The 14325-nt window shown below is 55.2% G+C and overlaps 1 pseudogene; it reads left to right on the top strand.

Moving 5' to 3' along the window:
* Positions 1-4750: 4750 nt before the first annotated feature.
* The window catches only part of LOC147725693 (uncharacterized), an 83772-nt pseudogene continuing 74197 nt past the window's right edge, over positions 4751-14325 (top strand).

The following is a 14325-nucleotide window of genomic DNA, read 5'->3' as shown; positions in this document are numbered from 1 at the left end:
CTTCGTTCTTCTTCTCTCTCTCTCTTGCATATTCCCCGCTTCCGTAAATCCAGAACGGGAGGCACCCGGTTCTCAGTCCTGGCCCCCCAGTTCTGGAACAGTCTCCCACTTTCCATTCGCTCTATCCCCATCTACTCTCACTTCCGCAAAGCCCTCAAAACCTTCCTTTTCTCTCAGGCATTCCCCTACTAGTCTCCTTGGGCTCCCTCTGTGAGTTTTGATCAGGTCCCTAGCGCCAGGAAGCTGCTTGGCCGCAGTGCGCTTTAGTAAATATTTTTTTTCATTTCATTTCACTGAGCTCGCCCCCTCTCCAGAATCGCAAATTCCTCATCATGTGTCAGCTCATGCCATAAGTGTGCCCACCCCCTGGGGCACCATGGTGATCCTGGGTCACAACCCTCCCCCAACCAAGATTTCGGGAGCTCAGAGTACTTCAGCGGGACCACTTGTCTCCCCGTGTAATTGCCCACTAGCTCTGGCAGTCCGTTCTGCAATTAGGGAGGTTGGCGGGCAGGCTCAGATCCACTGCACTCACTTGCCCTTGTCGCTGCGTGCTGGGAGGTCGCATGCGTGCCCCGCTGTGGTAACTGCTGTCCTGGGCCTAACGGGGGTTCCGGCTCCTTCCATTCACCTAAGAAGGTTCTCTGTGGCTCCCAATCCCCGGAGCTGGGGGGTCTCAAGAGTTGTTTCGTGGGCCCCGGGGTTTATGCGCCCATTGCCCTGTGCTTCTTGCTGAGTGTAGATTGCAGGCCGGCTGCCTACTGCAGCTACGGGCACCTCACCCTTGCCTGTGGAGGCCCTCCAGCTTTTCCCTCTGGTGCTCCTATACAGGTCTCTAGTCCGCCCCAGCCACTGCTCCTGACCTCAATGGTGGCACACGCACTCCGCTACGGGAGGCGCCCCTGGGGTGTGCTATCCCCGCACCCACCTTCTTCCTTCCTCTGCGTGCCCCCAGGGTGCTGCTGTCAGGAGAGCTGCACTCACCCCGCTGCCGGCGGGTCCGATAGGCTGCGCTGATGCCACTAGGCGGATTATCAGCAGCCCCTTGTCTCCTCACCTCCCTTCCGTTTCAAGTACGTGGCTCTTGCTGCATGTAATTCTGCTGGGGGCTTCGGGTTCCAGTTGCTCTCCGCCGTCACTGTTGCGCACTTTCAGGGGTCCCGCGCTGCGCTGCTAGGATGGGTGGCGCCCGCCCACGCCCATGTAGGCCCAACGGTCCTGGCCTCGATTTTCGCACTGCCGCTCAGGTGCGCCTCTCAACCCTCCGTTGCTCGCCGAGGTGCTCCGGCTTGTCTTCCGCCCCGCAGTCCTACCGCCCACTTAGGGTCAGTCAGGGCCGGTGGTCGGTGGGCTGTCACAGGAGCCTTGGTGTCTCCGCGGCTGAGCTCAATCACGCCCAAGTCAGTGCCCGCTCAGCCTGGGCGCCATTTTATGTCAGCCTGCTGCGGGCCGCGTTGGGGTCTTCCGGGGGCGATTTGCCTCCGAAAATGCTCTCAGGCACAGCTCCTCGCCTCCCCTCGATTTTCTGCCAATTTTGAAGCACAAGTGTGGACTGTTATGCTTGAATCGGCTGGGAAGGGGAGCCCTTTGCGAGGAGCCTCGAGGTCCTGAGTCCTCCTAGGTCGCCATCTTGGCCACACCCTTCCATTCTCCTGGTTTTAAGTGCATCAGCCATTAAGATACAAAGAGTGGCCAGGCATCATTACACAATGACCTTCTCTAAACTGGCTGTAACAAACCCTGTCATGTTTCGTATTAAAAATGTTGGGATCATACCTCCACACCAGAAACGGTGTGGGAGGTATGATTCCATGCACTGTAAAGCTCCTCCAGAGACGACTCTCAGTGCTCCAGAGACCAGTCTTCTAGACCCAGTCAGCACAACATGACTGATGCCGACCAGAGACATGATTCCGCCCTCCTGCTGCTGAGCCAAGCTCGAGCAGGGGAAGGTAGAACAAATAGGTATCCTGTCACAAGGAGGTGTGACCACCTCCCAGACAGGGTTAGTGTATTGGGGAGGGGTTTGAGCGCTTGCCAGCGCCACTCAGTCTGCTTGAGGGGCACATTTGTGCCCTTATGCCCTACATGCATAGTTCAGTTCAAACCAGATCAGGGAGCTGGGCACTCCCTCCCTGCGCAAAGCTGTTCAAAGAACATGGGAGTATCGTCTCCACTGTCTGACCCCTCCAATTGAAGGGACCCCTGAATCGTCCCAATGCTTTCCTAAGGGTACTGAAGTGCTTACCTCTAGGTGGGTCCCTAGAGTCATCATGGGACAAGATTAATTTCAAGACACCACTTCTTCAACCGTCTGAGCTCTCTGGACTTTGCTAGACTTCTCTCTGGGCCTCAAGACTGCAACTAGGAAGACTCCTGCTGCTCCTGGTCTCGTCCCCCTGGTTGTCTGTTGCAATGTCTGTACCTGTGCCCCATACCGGAACCTTCCAATGCCTGTGGGCATCCAAGATACCTGCAGGAATCTCCCTTGAAGTGAAGGAGTCACTTCCTTGCATCTGCATGCACCACAATGCAGATGACCGGTCTGCTGATCCTGAGCTCCAATAGACTCCTAAAGGCTCAGCAACACAGGTGGTGGTTCTTCACATCCATCAAGGCCTGCCCCGTATTTTCACCCAGTTTGAGGCCAGTATCCCTCATCAGAGCCGCAGGAACCAAAACCCTGCACACAGCATCGACTTGCCATTGCAAAGGCTTGTTGGCTTTCTTCTGCCAAGATTTTTGGGCTCCAAGTAGCCCCACCCACAAGCATCTCCTGTGACCAAGATCTTCGTCTTCACCGCATCACTTGCAGCGCGGGCCTGCATCTTTGGTGAGCTGCTCGAGGTCCTCTTGCAACTCCAGTGCCTGCAGCCTGTGGGTCGTCTCGAGGGTCTTCTTTGATTTCAGCAGGCTTCCCCTGATTGCTCGGTGCCTGCCATGCCACCCCTGCTTGTGGTGAGTCACCTGGACCTTGCTGGTCCCAACACTGCAACCTTCTTTGCTTTCCACGTTGTTTGCGGTTGCCAAGGCTTGTTGGTGCTCCTGACGGACACCGACCCCTAAACTCTCGACATTGGACGTGGAACAGCTGGTGAACACTTCCTGGTCTTCCACAGATTCTCCTGGTCTTCTCAGGTGCAGCACCGTCAATTCTCCTGCAACACCCGACATCGGTGTTGCCCCCATTCACTCCTGAGTGACTTGGGGCCATATGTATCAAGGTAAGAATTTGCGATTCTGAATTAGCGATTTTTAACAAATTCAGATTCGCAAATCGGTATGTATGAAACAAATCGCAAATAAATAACGATTCGGTAAAAATTGCTATTTATCTGCGAGAACCCAAAAAAGCGATTCCTTAAACCCAGAAATTCGCAAATTTGCAATTCCTTGACGCAAAAAATCATAAATTTGCGAATATCGCAAATCAGCCAATCAGAAACTCTGGTGCAGCTTGATGACATCACTACCAGGAAGTGACTGCCTACCCATGCTGCACCAGAGTTGCTGAGTGAGAGCCACAGTGAGGGAGAGAGAGAGAGTGAAATGTGCTACTGAATCACCATGGCTGAAAGTGGAAACATGTCCATGCCTGAAACACAGCAGCAGCAGCAGCAGGAGGGAGAATGTGCCAGAAAAATAAAACTAAAATTCTCAGAGGCTGAATTGGAGACATTGATCCAGGAGATGGTGCCAAATCATGACTTACTGTTTGGCAAGAATTCCCTGAAGGTGCCAACCCGGAAAAGGCACATTTGGGCTGACATACAGGGAAAAGTGAACGCGCTGGGAGTGACATATCGGAGTGTGGATGTACTACGAAAGGGCTGGTACGACCTGCGCCAGCGCTCCAAAGATAATCTAGCTGCCAGACTGGAGCAGTCACAGCACACCGGTGGAGGGACCTCAACTGTGCCGGACTCCACACCCCAGGAGGAACTTGTGGAGGATACCCTGCTACCAGAAAGCATGACGGGCGTGGCTGTCCCAGACAGCTCAGATCAACCAGCATCTAGACCAGGTAAGAAGCATGCCATCACACCCCTAACACCCCCCAGACACCCCCCAGCAGCGACCTAGGGTCAGGGAAAACAAATTCCAGGCCAGAGCAGGTACACAGGCAGACACAGCAATGCATCTTGGGAGATGTAGGCACATGAAATTCAAAGTTGTGTTTATCAGCCACACTAGTCAAATATTGCATGTGCAGGTCAGGAAAGGGAAATAAAAAAGCAATGTAATCCCAAACTGTGAAATATTTTATTTTCACATTGCAAACGAATACAGTTAATAAATGTGTGCTGTTCTGTCCACAGCACCAACTACGACACAGCATACAGGCAGTGGAACAGTGACCGAACGTCCAGACCCTGGAGACGCAGGGCAGGAGCAAGAAACAGATGGGGAGGACAGCCCTGTCAATCCTCGCAAAAAAACAGAGGAGAAACATAGTTAGACCACTACCACCAATGGAGGACGAGGCAGAGGACAGCTTGGAAATTTGCACTCTGAAGACACTCAGCCACAGCAAGGGTCCCGTCCACAAGACAGCCAAGTCCCACAAGGCACAGCCAGGCACAGACATCGCACGACCAGCAGTTTTGGAGATCAGGGTGATGGATCGGTGTTTGCCGGCCTGGAATTGAATATATTGCTGGTGCAGCGCCTGCAAGCAAAAAACATTAAGGCATTACAACGAGAGGTGAGGGCAAGGCTCAGGGGAAAACAAGGTGAACTGAGGGGTGCCATGCATGCGCTTTGTGGTGAGCTGCGCGCAGAACATACTGCTAGGCGCCGAGAGCTGGAGCGCATAGACCGATATACACGGGCCATCAACCGCTTGGCCTCTGCCACAAACATCCAGACCAGGCGCAGCATTGTGATGCAGCGGGAGTTTGCCCATGGCATCCAGGACATCGCTACAGCAGTTGTGCAGGCAACATCTGCTCTTGACAAGCTGCGGGCACTCCGAACTACAGGCCATGGAGTACTGACTCCCAGTGAAGAGGACGCACAGTCAATGCGGAGCAGGCCTGCTACGTACAATTAGGATTACGCAGTGCAACAACCACCAGGGGCCTTAGCTAGGCTGCACCGCATATGGGGGGTTCATTGTGATAACATTGGGAGAGGTCAACTACAGACTTGACTTTGCAATCACTCCTGTTTAATTGTGGCACAGTGAGAATAACATGTGCATGATAATAGGAGTGTGACTAGTTGGCGTGAAGGATGTGTGGGTTTGTTTCTCCTGCAATTAAGGAATTAAAACAGTCACACACATGAGATTGGTCATTGTGTCATTATTTCTTAGCTAGAAGTAGTTGCGCGTAATCTCATCCCGCCTCTGGCGCCCAGCTGCAGCACCAGCTACACCAGCTGCCTTACGTCCTGGTCCAGGCCCCTCAGGATTCAGATTCACTCAGCTCCACTGGTGTGCCTTTCCTGGTGGCGATGTGGTGCAGCATGACACATGCTACCACTATCTTGCAAAATATTTGTGGGCTGTATTGGAGTGCACCTCCACTTTTATGTATGCATCGGAATCTGCTCTTCAGTATCCCAAATGTGCGTTCAATGATGCCTCTTGTAGAAATGCGTGCTCGGTTATATCGCCGCTCCCCAGCATTAGCAGGATTCAGGTAGGGAGTCATGATGAAATCCCGGACTGCATAAGCACTGTCACCTGTGGGTTGAAATGTCAATGGTTAGTCACTGAACTGCACATGGTAGTCAGTAGAAATGTGCCCTATGTTTAAATGCATTTACCTAGTAGGTATCCCTCGCCAAAATCACCTCTTGAGAGTCTACAGTATAGCCCACTGTGACGGAAGATGAAAGCGTCATGTGTGCTGCCTGGATACTTTGCTACTATGTCAGTGATGATGTTTTTGGCATCACACACCACCTGTATGTTTAGTGAATGTTTAGTGAATGGTAGCATTTCCGGTTCCTGAATACGTACTCATTGTTTGAGGGGGGATATTGCAACATGTGTCCCATCTATACATCCTATGACGTGGGGGAATTGGGCAATTTGGTAAAATTCCTGCTTGGTCTGGGCTAGTTCCTGTGGGGTGCTTGGGAAGTAAATGTGGTGTTGCATCCTCTGTGCCATGGCATCAAGGAACGCATGGAAAAAGCGCGAAAGGGCACTTTGTGACACCCCTCCTACTGAGGCTATCACACCCTGAAAACTACCTGAGGCCAGCAGGTGTAGTGAACACAGGACCTGGATGTGAGTGGGGATGGCATGTGTCCTGCGTGTGGGGTGTTCAAGATAGGGTCTGAGTTGTTCAAGTAAATCTAGTATACTGTCTTCCTCCAGTCTGTATTGGGTGTAGATGTCCTCCTCATTGCGCTGGTAGATGGTGATGCGTGCACAGAATATCCTTTCCTGCCGTCCCCTCCTCTGCGCAGCAGCTCTGAGTCGCATTCTCCTGGCTATCAAGTAAAGCCCCGCCATTGTTGGAAAGGGCCTGTTGCATTCTGGTACTCCTTATATAGTTTGCACCTGATTACCACCTGCTCCCACTTGGTGGTAATAGCGATTCTGTATTTAGAGAATTTCCGAAAATCACTGTTTGCGATTGTTTCATACATTTCATTGCAATTTTTTTTTTTGCGATTTCCCGTTAGCGAATTTAGCACTATGCGAATTCGCAAAAATAAGTAATCGCAGGAAAATCGCAAAATTTGTCAATCTCGCAATTTTGGGAATTGCATTTTTAGTGATTCCTTCTTTAGCACAATATTTTCCTACATACATGCCATTTTGCTAATTCGCTTTCGCAAACGCCAACATTCAGCAAATTTCAGCGTTTGCGACTGCAATTTAGCTTCATACATATGGCCCATAGACTCTGTTGTCTCTGCTTGCATGTACTTCTCATCTTGAATCCACCTTTGGGTTCCACCAGACACTTTCTCCTTCTCCAGCAGCAGCATCTTCCTGAAATCCTCCATGGGTTTGACTGTGGTTTCCAACACCACTTCACACCGGCTTCCCTGGTGTAGGTAATGTGGGTACTATGGAATCCATGGGTGGGGTGGCTCTCCAACCTTCTGTCTTCCACGGGGTTTTTCCAGGGTCCACTGGGAAGGGTCCTTCTTTAAAATTGCAACTGTGACTTCAGGGCACAGTCTTGACTCTTAAGTCGTAGTTTGCATACCTCTATTTTAGTATATGGTAACCCCTGTGTATTTGTGCTACTTATCTGTTTTCTTTGCAAAGTATTGTGTGCATTTCGTATATCTCCGGGTAGGAGATACTTATATGTGTTAGTGAGTGTCTTATAATAAATACATATTTTTATAAATACACTGTGTGCTTCTTTTTCACTTAATCTATACCAATAAGATTATACTCTGGTAAAACAAGCTGTTTTACACTCCTTCTGAACTAAGCATGAAAGCTGCTCTCCACAGCTACCTCTTAGAGACCTTTCTAAGGTTGTCTAAGACCACTAAAATCACCATACGGGTTGTCTGGATTAGTGCAGGGCAACCACTTACATAAGCGTGCACAATATACTAAGCCAGCTTCTCACAAATATCTACAGGGATTCTTCCCTCACTGACACTCACTCTGTCTGGGAGATCCCTGAAGAGACAGCTGGAAGCAGTGAGACTCATCCTCTGGCATCCTTTTGTGCAGGAAGGATCTCCCTTCCTGCACAAAAACAATCCTACTAACAACGCCGGCACCCTTGCACCAATGTGCAAGGGTGCCTGTGTTGGTGCTTCGGCCCATTGTGCGCCGGTGCTAGGAAAAGAGAGAAAATGCACCTTATTTTGTTAAATACGGTGAATTCCTGCCCTTTCCCTGTCACGATGCGCACAGCACCATGCCTTTTTAGGTTTTGCCTGGGGCACGGAGCTTTAGCTCCGCCCCCAGGAGAAATCTCTAGTTTTCAGTCAGGGGGACTTGAATACGCCCCTCTGTTCCATTGGCTAGCTCCATAAAAGGAGGCTAGCCATTGGAACAGAGATCTGTCCGTCATTCACGGACCAGATTCGGGGGCGTTCCTGAGATTTTTTCCGTGGGCGTTCCCTCTGTGTAGTCATGCGGCGGTGGGCGGGGTTATTTTTTTGGTTTCCTCAAGTCATGGTTTTGTCATTGCGCCGAAGATGGCGCCGGGGCCCGTCGACTTCTTGTTGCTCCAAGAAGTCCAGGTGAGTGCTCTGCCTTTTGATTACCCTTTCCCGCCCCCCTCTCCCCGTGTGTCCGTTCCCGACCCCCTCTCCCCGTCTGTCCGTTCCCGCCCCCCTCTCCCGCTGTCGGCGTGCCCTTTCCCGCCCCCCTCTCCCGATGTCCGTTCCCGCCCCCCCTCTCGGTGTGCCCGTTCCCGCCCCCCCTCCCGCGGTCTGTGTCTCCGGCCCCCCATTGGGAGCTGAATCTGTCTGTCAACGCGGACCAGATTCGGAGGCGTTCCCGGAGGCGTTTTTGTGTTTTCTTCCGTGGGCGTGGTGTTCGTCTTCAAGATCGTCATCAGCGATCCACGAGGGAGCCCACTCCTCGGGAAACTTCGCCGCCCGCCTGCCTGAGCTAGAGACGGGCCGCCGCGCTGCCCGCGGCGACCCGGAAGTGACTAGCCGGCCGGCCAATCCTAGCGCGGCTGGCCGGAAGTGCCCGCCCCCCCCGCAGCCCGGGGGAAGAAGGAAGACGGCAGCCCAGGAGAAGAAGTATGGCGGCCCACGCGGGGCTCCCGTGGCCTCGAGGGAGCCCCGGGAGAAGCGGAGGACGTTGCTGGTCTCCCATGCTGAAGAGGGAGACCGGAGAAGTGCCCAAAAGATTGCCGCCGTCGCAAGGAGCCCCCGCCAGGACGGCGGCCCAGGAGAAGAAGTATGGCGGCCCACGCGGGGCTCCCGTGGCCTGGAGGGAGCCCCGGGAGAAGCGGAGGATGTTGCCTGTCTCCCACGCGGAAGACGGAGACCGGAGAAGTGCCCAAGAGATTGCCGCCGTCGCAAGGAGCCCCCGCCAGGACGGCGGCCCAGTAGAAGAAGTATGACGGCCGACACGGGGCTCCAGTGGCCTGGAGGGAGCCCCGGGAGAGGCGGAGGACGTTGCCGGTCTCCAATGCCGAAGAGGGAGACGTTCCCGGAGGCGTTTTTGTGTTTTCTTCCGTGGGCGTGGTGTTCGTCTTCAAGATCGTCATCAGCGATCCACGAGGGAGCCCACTCCTCGGGAAACTTCGCCGCCCGCCTGCCTGAGCTAGAGACGGGCCGCCGCGCTGCCCGCGGCGACCCGGAAGTGACTAGCCGGCCGGCCAATCCTAGCGCGGCTGGCCGGAAGTGCCCGCCCCCCCCGCAGCCCGGGGGAAGAAGGAAGACGGCAGCCCAGGAGAAGAAGTATGGCGGCCCACGCGGGGCTCCCGTGGCCTCGAGGGAGCCCCGGGAGAAGCGGAGGACGTTGCTGGTCTCCCATGCTGAAGAGGGAGACCGGAGAAGTGCCCAAAAGATTGCCGCCGTCGCAAGGAGCCCCCGCCAGGACGGCGGCCCAGGAGAAGAAGTATGGCGGCCCACGCGGGGCTCCCGTGGCCTGGAGGGAGCCCCGGGAGAAGCGGAGGATGTTGCCTGTCTCCCCTGCGGAAGACGGAGACCGGAGAAGTGCCCAAGAGATTGCCGCCGTCGCAAGGAGCCCCCGCCAGGACGGCGGCCCAGTAGAAGAAGTATGACGGCCGACACGGGGCTCCAGTGGCCTGGAGGGAGCCCCGGGAGAAGCGGAGGACGTTGCCGGTCTCCAATGCCGAAGAGGGAGACGTTCCCGGAGGCGTTTTTGTGTTTTCTTCCGTGGGCGTGGTGTTCGTCTTCAAGATCGTCATCAGCGATCCACGAGGGAGCCCACTCCTCGGGAAACTTCGCCGCCCGCCTGCCTGAGCTAGAGACGGGCCGCCGCGCTGCCCGCGGCAACCCGGAAGTGACTAGCCGGCCGGCCAATCCTAGCGCGGCTGGCCAGAAGTGCCCGCCCCCCCCGCAGCCCGGGGGAAGAAGGAAGACGGCAGCCCAGGAGAAGAAGTATGGCGGCCCACGCGGGGCTCCCGTGGCCTGGAGGGAGCCCCGGGAGAAGCGGAGGACGTTGCTGGTCTCCCATGCTGAAGAGGGAGACCGGAGAAGTGCCCAAGAGATTGCCGCCGTCGCAAGGAGCCCCCGCCAGGACGGCGGCCCAGGAGAAGAAGTATGGCGGCCCACGCGGGGCTCTCGTGGCCTGGAGGGAGCCCCGGGAGAAGTGGAGGATGTTGCCTGTCTCCCCTGCGGAAGACGGAGACCGGAGAAGTGCCCAAGAGATTGCCGCCGTCGCAAGGAGCCCCCGCCAGGACGGCGGCCCAGTAGAAGAAGTATGACGGCCGACACGGGGCTCCAGTGGCCTGGAGGGAGCCCCGGGAGAAGCGGAGGACGTTGCCGGTCTCCCATGCCGAAGAGGGAGACCGGAGAAGTGCCCAAGAGATTGCCGCCGTCGCAAGGAGCCCCCGCCAGAGTGCCCGGTAAGTTAAATGGGCTACAGAGCGCAGCAGCACCACCACCAGAGGCTTGGGGCTCGGAGCCGCACCATGGTAGACCTGGGCAAGCCCCTGCCGCCCCCCGCCCTGCTCTGCTGGGCCCTCTGCTGCTCTGCGCCCCGGAGACTCGGCGCTGCTCGGCAGCGGGCAGCGCTGGCACCATGTGAGCTTGGGGCTCGGAGCCACACCATGGTGGACCTGGGCGGCTGCCCCAGGAGACACCTCTGCGAGCCCCTGCCACCCCCCACCCTGCTCTGCTGGGCCCTGCTGCTGCTCTGTGCCACGGAGAGCTCCGCGCTGGCAGACTTCTCAGGTAAGACCCTCTCTGCTTCCCAGCCTGTCCTCTCCCAGCCTGCCGTCACCCAGCCTGCCCTCTCCCAGCCTGCCCTCTCCCAGCCTGCCCTCTCCCAGCCTGCCCTCTTCCAGGCTGTCCTCTCCCAGCCTGTCCTCTCGCAGCCTGTCCTCTCGCAGCCTGTCCACTCCCAGCCTGCCCTCTCCCAGCCTGCCCTCTCCCAGCCTGCCCTCTCCCAGCCTGTCCTCTCGCAGCCTGTTTTCTCGCAGCCTGTCCTCTCGCAGCCTGTCCTCTCGCAGCCTGCCCACTCCCAGCCTGCCCTCTACCAGCCTGTCCTCTCGCAGCCTGTCCTCTCGCAGCCTGTCCTCTCGCAGCCTGTCCTCTCCTAGCCTGCCCTCTCCCAGCCTATCCTCTCGCAGCCTGTCCTCTTGCAGCCTGCCCACTCCCAGCCTGCCCTCTCCCAGCCTGTCCTCTCGCAGCCTGTCCTCTCGCAGCCTGTCCTCTCGCAGCCTGTCCTCTCCTAGCCTGCCCTCTCCCAGCCTGTCCTCTCGCAGCCTGTCCTTTCCCAGCCTGTCCTCTCCCAGCCTGCCCTCTCCCAGCCTGCCCTCTCTCAGCCTGCCCACTCCCAGCCTGCCCTCTCCCAGCCTGTCCTCTCCTAGCCTGCCCTCTCCCAGCCTGCCCTCTCCCAGCCTTCCCTCTCCCAGCCTGCCCTCTCGCAGCCTGTCCTCTCGCAGCCTGTCCTCTCGCAGCCTGTCCTCTCCTGGCCTGCCCACTCCCAGCCTGCCCTCTCCCAGCCTGTCCCCTCCCTGCCCTTTCCCAGCCTGTCCTCTTCCAGCCTGTCCACTTCCAGCCTGCCCTCTCCCAGCCTGTCCCCTCCATGACCTTTCCCAGCCTGTCCTCTCCCAGCTTGTCCACTTCCAGCCTGCCCTCTCCCAACCTGCCCTCTCCCAGCCTGTTCCCTCCCTGCCCTCTCCCAGCCTGCCCTCTCCCAGCCTGTCCCCTCCCTGCCCTCTCCCAGCCTGTCCTCTCCCTGCCTGTTGTCGTGTCCCGGTGGCAGCAGGCAGCAGGCAAGAGCGTGCACTGCGTCCCCGAAGTAACAGCCCTAAAGCAAGCAAGAAGTACGCCCCCCCTCCCACCAATCCCTGTTAGGTAGTGGAAACTGTCCAAACTGGGTGCAGACAGCCCCTCTCACCTTTCGGCCTGGTACCACTGCACCAGCCGCACTACTTCCCTACTGACCGTTCTCCACTTCAGCCCTGTCTAAATTACAATTCCTGCTAGTGACCCTTTTGCCTGCTTGTGCTTGTTTTCGTGACCCTGTTGCCTGCTTGTGCCTCCGTGTGCCCCTGTTGCCTGCTTGTGCCTCCGTGTGCCCCTGTTGCCTGCTTGTGCCTCCGTATGTCCCTGTTGCCTGCTTGTGCCTCCGTGTGCCCCTGTCGCCTGCTTGTGCCTCAGTTTTCGTGCCCCTGTTGCCTTCTTGTGCCTCCGTGTGCCCCTGTTGCCTGCTTGTGCCTCCGTGTGCCCCTGTTGCCTGCTTGTGCCTCCGTGTGCCCCTGTTGCCTGCTTGTGCCTCTGTGTGCCCCTGTTGCCTGCTTGTGCTGTGTGGGTGTGTGTGGAGGGCTCTGTGTAGTTGTGTGTGTGGGAAGCTTTGTGTGGCTGTGTGTGTGGGGGGCTGTGTGGGTGTGTGTGTGGGGGGCTCTGTGTGGGTGTGTGTGTGGGGGGGCACTGTGTGTGTTTGTGTGTGTCATTTGCGAGAGATAAAGCTAGTGGCATTGTAAATGGCAATGCCATTTATTTATGTTAAAAAAACATAAATAAATATAATGTCAAGAGCAATGCCAATAGCTCTAACTTTAACAAAGGCAAAACCATTGCATTGTAAATGCTTGTTGATTAATAGGCCCCTAAAAGCCTGGTTGCTATATCACACCCTCTTTTTAGGTCTGGCCTTTGAGACCCACTTGCAGCTAGCTGTTTGGTGCAACGGGTCAGCGCACTTTACCCGCTGGTTGCTTTACCCCCCTCCCCCGCTAACTTGTTGAGTGTGCCACATATGTGCAGCTTATACCCTGACGTCGAGGACTGGTCTGCGCGTGCCGACACCGTGACATGTAGGGGTGAAACTGTGGCATTCATGAGAACTCTCAAAACAATCCCTGTTTAGTCAAGGATCGGAAATCCGAGCGGGGAGTATTTACCGGATCCGGTAATTACTGGGTGCATTAAATATCTCACCCTTTGTAAAACCTGCCTGAATTTAACAGGGAAAAAGTGTAAGATATTTGCCAGACCATGTGGGTTTTGTGCATTCAACACCAAAATCTGCATATTATTCCCCAAAAACTAGTGATAGGTGCTGTTTATCGCAGCTGATAAATATTATATGCGAGTGTGTGTCTATTTATATGATGTGAAAAAAAATCACCGGATTCTGAGACGCTTGAATCGCAGGATTATAAAGATTGCTCTGTAATTTCTGCGCCTTGTCCCACTTCACATGTCCATGTCACAGTTTTTAAAAATCAACAACATGGACCTGATTCCTCTTCTGCTAATGTTCTTATGTAGTGTTTTCACACTAACCCTCCTCACAGAAACCCATCTTTGAACTCTTGTGTTGACATCAGTGAGTGACAGATTTTTTTCTCTTCTTTTCCCCACAGGAAGAAGACGCCGATAGCTGAGCACCCTGAAAGCATCATGGGGTTCAAGGCACTCCTCAGCCTTGGCATCATGTTCGCCATCTTGGAAAGCGCCAGTTCCGGTACAGAGGACAATGGTGGAGGGGGGAGAAGGGCATGATTGGGGGGGGTCGTGGTGGGGGTTACTGATGAGCACATTTCTAATGTAGTGTCACTGTGGGGAGCAGTAGGAGGTCCCTACACAACAGGAGAAGTGCTGGATGGAGTAAAGAGACATATCTGAATGAAATCTCTGTATCAAATGCAATCATGACAAGATATAGGCCAGCACACTTAATACCCCAGAGGATGTTGTATTGATTATGTAGGGTCTAATTGTTCATGGATTGAAACTCCTGTGGTTGCAGCCAGTATTAACAGTAAAGGGGGTCCAAGCAGGCACAGTTGCCCCCGCTGGTAAGATAAGGAATGTCATGACATGATGCACAAAGTTTTACAAGCTTTTTTTCTAGTGCCACCATGAGGTGGCAGTGAATGGCTCATGTGAGCCTATAGGGGAGAGTATAAACATCTGCTAAGAACAAAGAAGGGAGCAGCACAGGATGTAGGGTGACCGACCGTCCGTAAATTTCACAGACCATCCGTGATTTGGATCTCATGTCCGTTGTCCGTGATGATCCTTTTTAAGGACGCCTTTTGTCCGTAATTTTGGGTATCGCAGGGAGCGGCAATGTTTCCCTTCTAGAAGTCTTGGCTCCCTGATGGGGGCGCCTCTCACTCCTCCTCGGAGGACAAGAGCAGCCGCACCCACCCGCCCATCGTCATTCTGTATGATAGGCTGAAGATTGTCGTCCTGTATGGGCTGATGATTGTCGCATACAAAAGGACA

Source organism: Lissotriton vulgaris, chromosome 3_2 (assembly GCF_964263255.1).
Source record: "Lissotriton vulgaris chromosome 3_2, aLisVul1.2, whole genome shotgun sequence".
NCBI classification, from domain to species: Eukaryota; Metazoa; Chordata; class Amphibia; order Caudata; family Salamandridae; genus Lissotriton; species Lissotriton vulgaris.
The sequence above is the reverse complement of the archived record's forward strand: the minus strand, read 5'-3'. Positions and strand labels throughout refer to the sequence as shown.